Genomic DNA, 13345 nt, shown 5'->3' with positions numbered 1-13345 from the left:
CTAGTTGGTTGGGTGTCTGACTACCATGTGGGAAACCCAGGTTTGATTCCTGGGGTGGGTGTTCTTAGGTTGGAACTTTACCAATCTATTCCCTGCATAAAATGGCTCTGGGGCTCACCCAGCCTCAAATCAATGTGTATCTGGGGACAACTCTGTAAAGGAAGCTGGAGCATGGTGCTGATCACATCACCTCCAAAATGGCCGAGATCGAGAATATGTAGTGGGGGTGTGGGACCCTACCCTCTCATACCCTAAATTTGCTGTATGCAGGGGGAACCTTACCTAATGTGGAATGTTTATTTGCGGCAGTCTCTCTATCTTGATTATTTGTCTTAGCTTCATTTTGTGGCAAGTCTTTTTATAATTATTTTTTTGCATTATTTATGATGACACGAATTTGTGGTTCCATATATATATTTTTTTTTTTAATTTTTTTTTTGTCGTACTTCTTTTCAACATCGCTGCAGGGAAGGGGTTAATAGATAAAGCTATTCTAATCCTCTTGTTAAATGGGACTTCAGTTGTCATCTTAACTGACCTTTTGGTAGGAGTTTTTCATTAAATGTACATTTATTTTCTTAATTCCTAATTTCGTCGTATAAATAAAGGTTAAGAAAAATGAAAAAATAAAGGGTCAATAAAAAGTCAAGAATTTTGGATTTGTTATTTTGGTAGACACCTTGTAATACCATTCACAAACTTTTTAATTTCTTTAGGATCACTTGTGCCATTCCTTGTACAGTGTTTTTCTACACTAAGACCCAAAATATTTATATTTAATTTTCTACCTTGTTGTTATTTAGGGTGTTTCATGTTCAAGGTTCATGTTTAAGATATATAAAGATGACATGTTGTAAGTGTGTGCGTTTAACTGTTTAAACATTGTATATCTTTGTGGTTTTCACTCAAAAACTGACTATCGTTTTGCAGTTGCATATTACAACAGGGTAACATTTGTATTTAAGAAAAAATGTCATGTATGATGTTAACATCTAAACAGGTCAAAGGAAGATGTTTGTTTGTGTGGAAGAAATATTTGGATATTTTTATAGTCAATTGTTCTGTTCCAGCTGCACATGTACTTTGAATTCCCATTGGATGTTTCTGAAAGCACAAGATAAAAAGAGGATTTTTTTCTAATTGTTATGTACAATAGAAAAAAGCTGCAAGTAGATTAAAAAATTCAAAATGGATTTAACTCAACTTTATGCTCGCATAGGACCACAGTTGAAAGTTGAATCTATATCAGTGTGAAGGTACCTAGACTGGAAATAAAATCCCGTTGATTGCAAAGTGAGAGTGTTAGCCGCTAGACTATTTGAGAATTCAAGTTACAAGTAATGTTTTGAGCAGTCTGGAAATACTGCACACAGGAATTCCTTGACTTCCAGAAGTTGTTGCCAGAGATTTAACGTGGAACTTTGTACACACACGTGAAAAATTGAACCATAACAGTACTTCATTTTACACAGCAGCCACGAAACAAGTTTCAACTAAGCTAGTAGGGATGAACTTTTACCTCTTATTCCCCCTCATAATTTTAAAATAAGGGGGGGAGGGGATTAAATTATCTACGCAGTGAAATTTTTCAACTTGATTAATTTAGATGGTTAATGTGGTCAATTCAAAAGCTTCGTTTTACTCCCAAATGTTATTAACAATTCTTTTGAGTAACTATAAATACCATAACCCTTTAATTACACAACCCATCACAAATTTATATGATTATAACAAAAGTTCAACCTCATTTTTCCACAGGCAACAAGAACAACCCCATACATGTATCATTCTTCCATTACTTTCACTTCTTTAATTACAATTAGCATTCTTTTAGGAGGAATAACAAGTAAAGAAATGTTTGTCCACACAAATCAGTCAAGCAGTACATCAGTCTTTAGAAAATATGGCTTTATCGAGTATTGCAACCCAGCATAAAACCCATCTGACCAACATGACCCGGAGTAATCTACCTTCACGGAACAATTATTATTAAACTGTTTGTAAATTTAAGGCAAATCACTACAAGGCCATGCAGACTGAAAAATAAACACCCAGAGTTACGATATACTCAGCGTGTGTTGGAGGTGTTTGTCCAGTCTCCCAAGTTGGCAATGTTCTGCCACACCAAACACTTCTCTCATACAGCTTCGAGGGCTAGCCTATGGCAGAGCTTGCTTTAGTCACATGATGATACAAGTCTACTTGATGTCATCACATGAACCATACTACACTATATGCTTATAACTGATATGACATTTTTTTCTGATACTGATCAAATACCAATATAATATTTACTTGTATCAATAACCAATATCATATCACATCATATCTTGATGATGAAAAACTGCCAGAATTTCAAGAAGAACCTAAATTGTTCATTTACGTCCTTGCAACCAAATGACTGCAATAAGAAAAACAAACGGTGTTCAGACTTTTATTTCATAAAACTAGGAGGCATGTGTGTATGTAGTGATAAAACAACACAATGGCAGAATTTTGTACTAAATTACATGCTGTTTACATAAAAAATACATCCTGTAAAATTTTACCAATGCACTGATACACCTGTAGTACTTACAGAGGGTCAAAAATTGTCAGTAAATGCCATTTTTATTCATCGTGCCCTGTATTTTTTTCAGTTTTTTAATGGCTAATAGTGTATTTTTTGTAACTGCATTTTTTCTTGCTGCTTTTTACATCTCAGTAAGAACCAAACATGTGAGACAGAGTACTGAGAAAAATAGTATACCATATTTACTCATGTATAATGCACACTTTTTTCCAAAATGTTTGGCCCCAAAAACTGTGGTGCGTATTATGCATGGAATAATTCAGATAGCCAACATGAAACCGTACAGGGTCATTCCATGATTTTGGGACACTTGCATTGATTTTTCATGTTTACGGAACCCTATCATGTTATATATATATCGTTGTAAAGCTTGAATCCTGCAGTTTCTGAATATGGAAACAGTATTCCATACAAGATAACGATACTAATGTGAAATGCAGTTGAAATAAGTTCATCAAAAAATGAATAAACGTTCTGATTTTTATGGTACTTTGGATGAAAGAAAACAAGGAAAAAGATAATAAAAATTAAAATGTATTACTGGCCAAATAATATGACATACATGGAGTGTTTAAATTCCTTAATGGAAGAAATCTTGTGCTGCTAACTGCTAGTTGGAAGGTCCTGAATGTGCCTCGTATAAATGTTACTTTAGCCATGGAAAGAAAAAGTATATATTTTGAAAAAAAAGGAATGAGCAATTGAATAGGTATGGCATCATTCACTCTTGATCAGCATAGCAACAGATTTACAACCTACAACTAAGAAAGCCATTTCTTGAGACTAGATTGTACTGCGCATTATATATGAGATATAATTTTTTGTCACTTTTACCCATCCAAAACCAGAGTGCACATTATACACACACGCACACTATACACACGTAAATACGGTAATTAAAATTGGTCCTGAGCTTTGAACTCCTTCCTCTACATTAACTGTGACTGCAGGATGTGAATACAGATGATATATAATAGAAATGGGACAGATTAATTGGAATAGCTAGATATAAGGGTATCAGTGTATAATTTTATCAGTAAACTATATCCATAAATAGCTTATAATTTAGTACAAAATCCTGTCATTTTCTTATAATTTTTATGAATGCAAACATGTAATTCATATGTTAATTTTGTATAGATGTATAAATCTGCAGTTCTTTTTCAAAGGCCTGTGGTGCTGCAGCCATGAACCTTCGGGTTTAAGAAGGCTAGAGAGTTAGCTAGTTAGTTAGTTTTATATTCAATAAAAGAAACATGTGTAGATTGGCTATGGGTATGTCGAGAAGATTTTCAAATCTCAATTTAAAAAAAAAATCTAAATTATAAAAAGGCTGTAATTTCGTTGGTCAGTATCTGGTCATGTGTCACATTTGTTGTTTTTTTTTCACTCTTGGAACATACTGTGACCCAGGGTAATCACGGATATACATGTTTTGAGCACAGCATGAGCCCAGAGGCAGCCTATTACTACATAATAAAGTTTCATTTAATTCTGGCTATATTTGAGGGGAAGTGGGGAGGGGGCAAATTTCCACTGAAAGAAGACCATGGCTTTTACATTAGATTTTTCCCCCCTCTGAAAGTATCGCAATTCTTGCCACAAGAATGGAACACACATCAGGCAATATGCAGGCACCATTTTGAATCATCCTATTCCTGCATTGCCTACATTGGGACCCAATAAAGTTCAAATTTCGTAAAATAAAATCAGATTTTTAAAATTCATCTTCTTCTACTACTTGATGAATGAGTGTTTTTTTCCTCCGACCACAGTCTTATAGCCTGATCTGTACTGAAGAAAACGGGGTATCATTTGTAACTAGCATTCGTAGTTACCTAGATATCAATTTTTATTGAAAACCTTGCAGAATTTTAAATTTTCCTCAGATAAAAAAGCCCAGTTCTTGCATTGGAATTTTTTTTTCTTCAAAAGTATCTGCAGCAAGTGTATAATTATTGCCATGAGAATGGAAGACATATCAGGCAATACACAGGTAGTGTTTGAACCCTCACATTCTGGTGTTGCCCACGTGGGGGAACAACGAAGTTCAAATTTCATAAAAAAAAAATCAAAATAATAGATTTTTGTGATTTCTTCTTCTATTTGGTAAATCAAAATTTGGAAATTTCCGACCATAGGCTTATAGTGTAGCCTACTGAAAAATAAAAGAAATGGCTGTAATTTATAACTAGCATTCATAGTTAACAAGATATAAATTATTTAAATTAAAACTTGCTCGGTATTCAGGCCTTATGCCTTAAGAGGGGCCTCGTCAGTAATTTTGACTCGTTGACTAGTTTCCACTCCTGTATTTTGAATTTGTTTCATCCCTATTTATTGTAACGAATGTTCACCATAATTGTTTCATGTGTGTGTCTAAAGCCACACTCCTGTAAATAAGAGGAATATCTGTGAGCATCACATCATATGGCTATGGTAAATTAGAGAAACATTTTTTTTCTGTCTTAACAATGTGCAGTATAAAAACATGCAACCATTCTACAATTGTAAGGAATAATAATGTACAATTTTAAGTGTTAAGAAATTAACATGTTCAGAAAGAAAAATCTGAATTACAGATATTTTCATTTATTGTGATATTACCTTACCTATCAGTTCTTGTCATAATGTAAATTATGAGTATATTCAGTTGTGTTAAGTGTGTGTCACCTCAAGTTACATTTATAGAAGTGAAATGAAGACATAGATTAGACTTTTCATGTACTGAATGCTTTAATATAATTTAACATATTATACCAGAAACTTAATGTTATTTATTATTTGTATGTATATTTTTTTGTTAGAGCCATTATACACTATTGAAATATGAAACTGACCTACTGCAGCATTACATATTTGAAGTATGGTATGTTAAAAAATAGAAAATATAAGAAAATGGTGCAGTATTGCGTATACAAACATTTCATTATTGTATGGTAAACAGATGCTGAGGAAAAAATATTATTATGATGAGTTTGCAGTGACAGTTCGAAAATTTCCAAGCAAAATGTAAAATTGATAATCTGAAAAAAAATATCACTAGTATTCCTTTGCTTAAATCATTGTAGAAATTGTTATGGTAAATTTCTCGTATCGGACAAACAGATTTCTTCAAATTTACAGGAGAAATTACTTACCGAATGCAGTTTCTTTATACTTCTGGAAGTGTTTTCTCGCATCATTAATTGAATTTGGCCGGTAAATCATCTATTTTTCGATATAAATGTGTGACCGATGCACGAAAGCTCTTGCATCCATTTACTTCCAGGTGGATGTAGCCTGTGTGTGATGACGTAATCCTGGTCAATGTTTCCAATCACGTGTTTTTGTAACTGAAGAAGGTAAGTTTCCGCAAATGGTTTGTGGGGATATGTGTCAATGGTCCATGGGGCTATGCGAGAATGGTGTGTGGGGCTACGCATATTTTTTTCGAAACCAATTTTTCACTATTGTAACCTATACGTGACCCTACCTAACCTAACCTTACCGGAAATGGTTCGTGGGGCTATGTATGAATGGTTCGTGGGGCTACGTAGGTATTTTTGGGTGCAGTGGGGTGGAAACACTGCATGCCGAGTACGATAGAGAAACTGTGACCGCCATTTTGCGTGTTACCGAAGGCAAAAAGAAACGAAGAAAACTTACTCGATATGTCGCAAATAGAGCTTATTTCCATGAAATAATTGAAATGCCACCTTCAGCGATGTTTCTCAATGCAGAATACGTAAGTACGAATATTCAAATTAAATGAACTAGCAAATTTCAGCCGTTTGTCCGATACGAGAAATTTACCATTGTTATTCTTTCTTTGATAGATAAAACTAACTAGTGATAATCAAATAGAGCACAAAAGCTGTAAATTGTTAGTTTCTTAGTCATCTCTATTGTTAGTGGTTAGCTTGTTAGTTCTAGAATACAAACAGTTCCTGTCTGTCTCTAATCTTGACAACAATCTGTCAGAATTGAAGTTAAAGACTGTTACTGAAATGAGAAAACAAAGGTTTTGATAGCTAATGGCACCGAAAGTACGTAGAACATTCCTTGATAGATAGTATTGTTTTGAATTTTTGTAGTACGTTAGAGAAAGTTCTCTATTATTGTGTGATAGATGAACATGTGAAAATGGATTTTTTAATTAAGTGTTATTGCTTTATTGTTACTGTGAATCATTGCATAAATGCAAATAAATACACCAATCGCAAGACATATGCTTGTTTTTTTATTATATTTTATTTATGTAAGTGTATATCATGAACTTAATTTCAGAATACACTTAAGAGATATATAACCCATAAAATTTGCAGTATGATTACAGACTTTCCTCAAATGACAGGGTGACTACTCACCAAGAATTCCGGGAATTATGCGTGAATTTTCCCCCGTAGACGTGAAAAATTGCAACTTCTATTAATCCAAATTCATTGCATTTATACATATTTATAAATACCCTGATACAAGTTTTTCACAGTTTAGTTTTTACGTTTATGGAGGAAAGAAACAAAATCTGTGTGGAGAACAAACAGAATTTTCTCAGTCCGTTTGATTTGTTAGTGTCCTTTTGTAGAACAATCTATCTGAAAGACTGAATATTATTGCAAGATAAGATATTTGAAGCTGTTTAGGTAAATTTGAGTTTGAAATTCTCATACATTCATTCATTCATTCATTGTTTTCTGCCTAATTGGCAGGTTTTTCACTGCAATCTCCAGCTTTCCCTGTTCTCTGCCTTACGCTTCGTAATAGCATACGACCCAGTTAATTTAATATCATCCATAAGCTGATATCTCTTTCTTCCACTGACTTTTCTTCCTTCAACCATTCCCTCCAAGGCATCTCTTAGCAGGCAGTTTCTTCTTAGACAGTGTCCTAACCAGTTTCTTTTCCTCTTCTTGATGGTCTCCAGTATAGATCTTTTTTCACCAACTCTTTTCAGTACGGCTTCGTTTCTTACCTTGTCTGTCCATTTTACACGCTCCATTTTTCGCCATGTCCACATTTCAAAAGCTTCGAGTCGTTTCTCTTCATTTCTTCTCAACGTCCAGGTTTCTGCACCATATAGTGCTACACTCCACACAAAACATTTCACTAATCTCTTCCTTAGACCTATGTCCATGGGTCCACAAAAAACATTTTTTCTTCTATTGAAAGCTTCTTTTGCTATTGCGATTCTCATTTTCACTTCTTGGTTGCAGCTCATGTCACTGCTTATAGTGCATCCGAGGTACTTGAAGCTATCCACTTGCTGGATTCTTTCACTGTTTGCTCTCACATTAATATTCCTTGGTTTCCGTCCTATAACCATTGCCTTTGTCTTCTTTACATTAATCTTCATTCCATACTGCTCACAGCTGCTGTTTAACTCTTCTAACATACTATTTATGGTTATTTCATCCTCAGCGAATAATGCCATGTCATCAGCAAATCTTATGCAGTTTATTCTTCTTCCTCCCAATTTGACACCTCCTGTGCCCTGGAAACAAGTTTTCACTATATCTTCTAAATAGATATTAAACAAAGTAGGCGATAGGCAGCATCCTTGTCGTACTCCTCTTCCAATTTCACAGCCTTCTGTCATTTCGTCTCCTGTTCTCACTTTAACTCGTTGATTCATGTATAAGTTGCTTAGAAGTCTTCTCTCTTTCCAATCTACACCAATTTTCTTCAGAATTTCTAAAAGTTTAACCCAATTCACTCTATCAAAGGCTTTCTCCAGGTCTACAAATACTACAAACACATCCTTTCCTTTCTCTAAATATCTTTCCTCAATGGTCCTCAGTAAACCAATTGCATCCCTTGTACCTCTTCCTTTCCTGAAACCAAACTGTTCTTCCTCTAACTCGCCACTGACCTTCGAGTATCGGCGTCTGTTCAGAATTCTTAGAAGAATTTTTGCCGAGTGAGATATCAAGCTGATTGTCCTGTACTCAGAACATTTTCTGGCATTGCTTTTCTTCTGCAGAGGTACCAAAACAGTCTCCGTGAAATTTTGTGGCCAATCCCCTTTCTCATAGATTTCATTGCATAAATGCAGTATTTCTCTTTTTCCATCTCCCAGGCATTTGATAAGTTCAACAGGAATTTCATCAGTGCCCGTTGCTTTCCCATTCCTCATTTCTTTGAGTGCTTGCTCAAATTCTTCATTCAGGATATAGTATCCTTTCTCATCATCAGGCACGTCGTCTTCATTTTCTACATTCAGACTGTCTGGGCGGTTCTCTTTCTGGTTGAGCTCTTCAACGTACTTTCCCCACATATTCAATATTCCTTTTTTGTCTGTGATTTCACATCCTTCCTCGTCTTCTATCATCCACATTGTTTTCCATTTCTTCTTTTGGAAGCCCAAGCAGTTTACTTCACGATACATCAAGTCATACCTTCCTCTTTTTTCCAGTTCTTCAATTTCTTCACATTTTTGTTTCATCCATTGTTCTTTTGCCCTGTCAGTTTCTCTTCTTAGCTGGTTATTCAGTATCTTGTAATTATGTCTTCCCTCTTCTGTATTTACATTCTTCCATTTTCTCCGTTCCTCCTTTCAGTAATGCATGGTTTCTTTGCACTTTTCCTTTCCCTGTAGCCTATTGTTTCATCCACTGCCTTCTGTAAGCAGCTTTTTATTCCATCCCACATCTCATCCTTATTGTTACAACTAGCTTTAAACTTATTATAGTTTCCTTGGAAATGTTCTGCAAATTTTTGTCTTTCGTCTTCTTCCCTTAGCTTCTCTAAGTGGGGTTTCTTGCTCACCTGGTTTTGGGTTATCTTCTTCAATGTAAGATTGATTTCTCCTATTAGCAAGATGTGGTCTGAATTAATGTCAGCTCCTGGCAATGTCTTCGCATTTTTCAAACAATTTCGAAATCTTTCTTGTACCAGTATGTAATCTATCTGGTATCTTTTACAATCTCTTGGACATATCCAGGTGTACCTCCTTCTCTTATGTTGCTGGAACAGTGTGTTGCCAACAATTAGGGAGTTTCTTTTACAGAAATTTACCAGGCTTTCCCCTCTCTCATTTCTCTCGCCTAATCCATATCTTCCTACTGTACTTCCATCCTGCCTTTCTCCTACTACAGCATTCCAATCACCCATTACGATAATGCACGATCCCTTTCTCTCTTTTTCCATCAATTCCTCTATCTTCTCATAGTTTTCCTCCACTTCTTCTTCTGACAACCCACTATGTGGCATATACACTTGAATTAACACTAAGTCTTTCTTCTTTCCTTGAAGTTTCACCATTATAATCCTGTCATCCACATAACGCACTGCTATAACTTTATGTTTCACACGTGGTCCTAGCACTATTCCCACACAATGAACAATTTTTAGTAGATTTGTATATCCCTTGACATTTGTGACTTGTGTTTGTAGATGTGTGTCGAATCTCTGTGTGTGAAATGGCAAATGCAAACTCCGCACCTTAAATTAAATATTTTAAATATGTACTATACCATTTAATTGAATTGAATTGGACTTTTCGGATACATTGGAATCGCACAGATCCTTTATATTTATTGTTAATACATTTGTGTGTGTCTGTGTGTGGGTGGTGAGAGGTAGTAAGTAATACATAAGGTTGAAATAGAGAAAACATCTGCTTGTACCCTTGAATTTCACCTTGAAAACCGGGAATTATACTTGAATTTTATCATGGTCGTACAGTAGCCACCCTGAATAAGAGATTTTCTCAGTGAAGTTGCACTTTCTCCTTGATAAAAACTAGGGCTGACCCAATACCATTACCTTGACCAATTCCAACCGATACTGGTACTTGTATAATTCCACTTTAAATTAACAAAGGTTAAATCATAACTACTCATCACATCACATTATATTAATGACATTAAATAACTCCAAAATTATTCTCGTGGAGCATTATGGCACATTAAAATGTCTTGTGACATTTGATGTGAACTAATTTCTAGACCCAGATAATGAAGAAAAAGAAAGAAGAAGAAGAAGTTTTTTAAATGTTACAAGCCCTTTTAAAGTGTTGCAGTTACACCAAAAAATTGGTGGATTATTGTAAAGTGTCCCTGCTTCAATTTCATGTAAACAACATTTTTGTCATTTGGGTTAATCTGGAGAGGGAGGAAAAGAATGTAAAAATATATACAAATGCAGATATATATATATAATAATGCTTATTTGGCTGGCTCTGTTCATACCCTGCTGTCCATGATTCTCTGTCATTTCCAATAAAAGCAAGTGTCTGCAGTGTCGATATCAGCCAGCAGTCCTTACACAGAATGGTAGGAATCCAAAACCCTCCCTCCCCACAGTGACATTCATCCTTTTCCCAAGAACTCCAGAATCGGTCCCGCATGATGGTAATGCTGATTTTGAAAACGTCCACGTTCTTACTTCATGAGTTTGCAAACAAGAATTGGCAGTGAATGGTTTATTTTATTTCCACATAGTGTTGACCACCAATACCTTCAGTCACGTTAGGGTGCAGCTCTTCAGTCCTGCCTTTCATCTTGTCATCTGCTTCCCAGGAGGGTACAGCATTTCTTGGAAATCTACACGGAACTTCCTGTAGATTTTACCCAAGTCACAAGGAAGGGTAAATGAACATTTGAAAAGGGTAAATCTTGACAAATAAGTTGTTTCTCGTGGCCGCTCTTCTAACCACTCAAGATCATTGGTATCGGATGGTATCGGCGAAGAAAATTCAACAGATACATCATATCAACTCAGTTCTAATAAAAACATCTCTTGCACAAGGCATCAAATTAATTTTATAACAAGTACAATATTGGTATTGAACCATGTGACAGTTTCTTCTAACATGTTCTTGACGTAAATTCTAGATGAGAATTTGAGTCATTATCTACAGGGTGGCAAAAGAGTTCAGATACTTTTTTAGCATTTTTTTCTGTTATTTACTTTAAAAAAATATATTCACTGTCTTTTAATTCCTAATTTGATTTTATAGACTAGAAAGTGTTATTTAAATGTTTGTTTAAGATTAAACGAAACAAAAGTAGTTGGAAAGAACATGTTTGCTTCGGTTCTTTTAACTGATGATGAGATTTTCACCATGAAGCATGTGTATAACTGTCAAAATCGCCATCAATTACCGAAGGGATAAAATAATTCCATTGCTGCAAAAGTTGTTTCTCACTACCATTTTCTGACATCTGTGGCAGTTTGGGATGGCATTTGTACAACATAAACTTTTTCGTCAGTTTTATTGCACTAATTAAAAAATGAAAACACTCCTTTATGCAAGATTTTATCCAACGATGTACTGTTTTCTTGGAAGCTACCAGATATACAAATATAAAATTTAATTGGTTCATAGACTTATCAGATAACAGCTGACCCAATTGGTCCATCTGTGCGCTAGTGAGAGTCACCAATTGATATATGAGCAACAACCTAACAGTTGTTAAAATAAAAGGAAGTTAATGTTCCTTGAGAGACCTATCCAAATAGTACTGTAATTTGAAATTAATTATCTCCATTGGTCTGTCTGTGTGTGTACAGAGGAGAAAAACACTCAAAATTCAGCAATGATCATCATCTGACCTATATATACAAGAGGGAGTCAAAAATTATTTGCACTTTCACCATAACTTTCTTTAGGTTGGTCACTCTGACGTCAGCACTCTCGTGCTGAAAGGTGCTACGTGGCCAAGGTTTTATCTTAATCGCTCCATTTTTCTTTCTTTTGCTCTAGATTAAACATGGCTACTCCACTAGCAGTGTGCACCAAGGGAGAACAGAGATCAGTGATCTGATTTCTCTGTTCTGAAGGTATGTCATGGGCTGAAATTCATTGCACGCTTTCAGTACAATATGGAGACGGTGCTCTACCATGTAGGAGAGTGTATGAGTGGATCGAGAGGATGACTGGACAAGCACGAAGCAGGACCAGGATGTCCATCAACCTCCACCATGTACGAGAAGATGCAACAAGCTTGACAGATAATTCTGATGAACGGACAGGTCACAGTCAACGAGGTTGCATGCTCTCTGTAAATTAGTCATCAGTGGCATTCCCAAAAAAGGGGGTTGGTAGGGTAAATTCTGGGCATGTCATTGTTAGTCACTGGTTCTGTACACGAAATCATCCACGACAAGCTTCAGATCACTGATCTCTGTTTTTCCTTGGTGCTCACTACCAGTGAAGCAGCTATGTTTACTCTGTAAAAAAATATAGAAAAATGGAGTTATAAGATCAAACATCGGCCACATTAGCACAAGAGTACCACCTTTCAGCATGCAAGCGCTGATGGCAGTGTGGCCAATCTAAAGAAAGTTATGGTGAAAGGGCAGATAATTTTTGACTTGCCATACCATATCAGAATTGATTTAATCTTTAGTGGATGGAGGCTCGCGCTAATGGACAGGAACTTCTCAAACTTGCCGTAATGACAAAAAAAACTGTGGCTTGAGAACTAATTGTTGTAGAGAGATTAAATCAGTTTGGTTTTCTTTCAGAATGACAAGGCTTTTAGTGGAGGTGAAATTTATACGTTGTACCTCCCAATAATGTCAATTAATGAAAGAAGAAAATTGATTTTTTTTAAAAAAAAAAAAAAAAATAGTATCTAGCATGCCCCTGTGCCCACCACATTGGATCAAAGTAAATGAAAATATGTAGTACAGAGCAATGCTACATTTCTATAACCACACAAAATTGTGTTGAAAGTAGGTTGATACTTCTTGTGGAAATAATAATAATCATCATGTGTAAGAGCAGCAGTGTACTGTACAAGCTTACGGAAACAATTTCCAGAGTTTTGCTTGTAGCATTGGCCC

This window comes from Lepisma saccharinum, chromosome 1, assembly GCF_977018435.1.
Source record: "Lepisma saccharinum chromosome 1, izLepSacc3.1, whole genome shotgun sequence".
In the NCBI taxonomy this organism is placed as follows: Eukaryota; Metazoa; Arthropoda; class Insecta; order Zygentoma; family Lepismatidae; genus Lepisma; species Lepisma saccharinum.
This window is presented reverse-complemented; position numbering follows the sequence as displayed.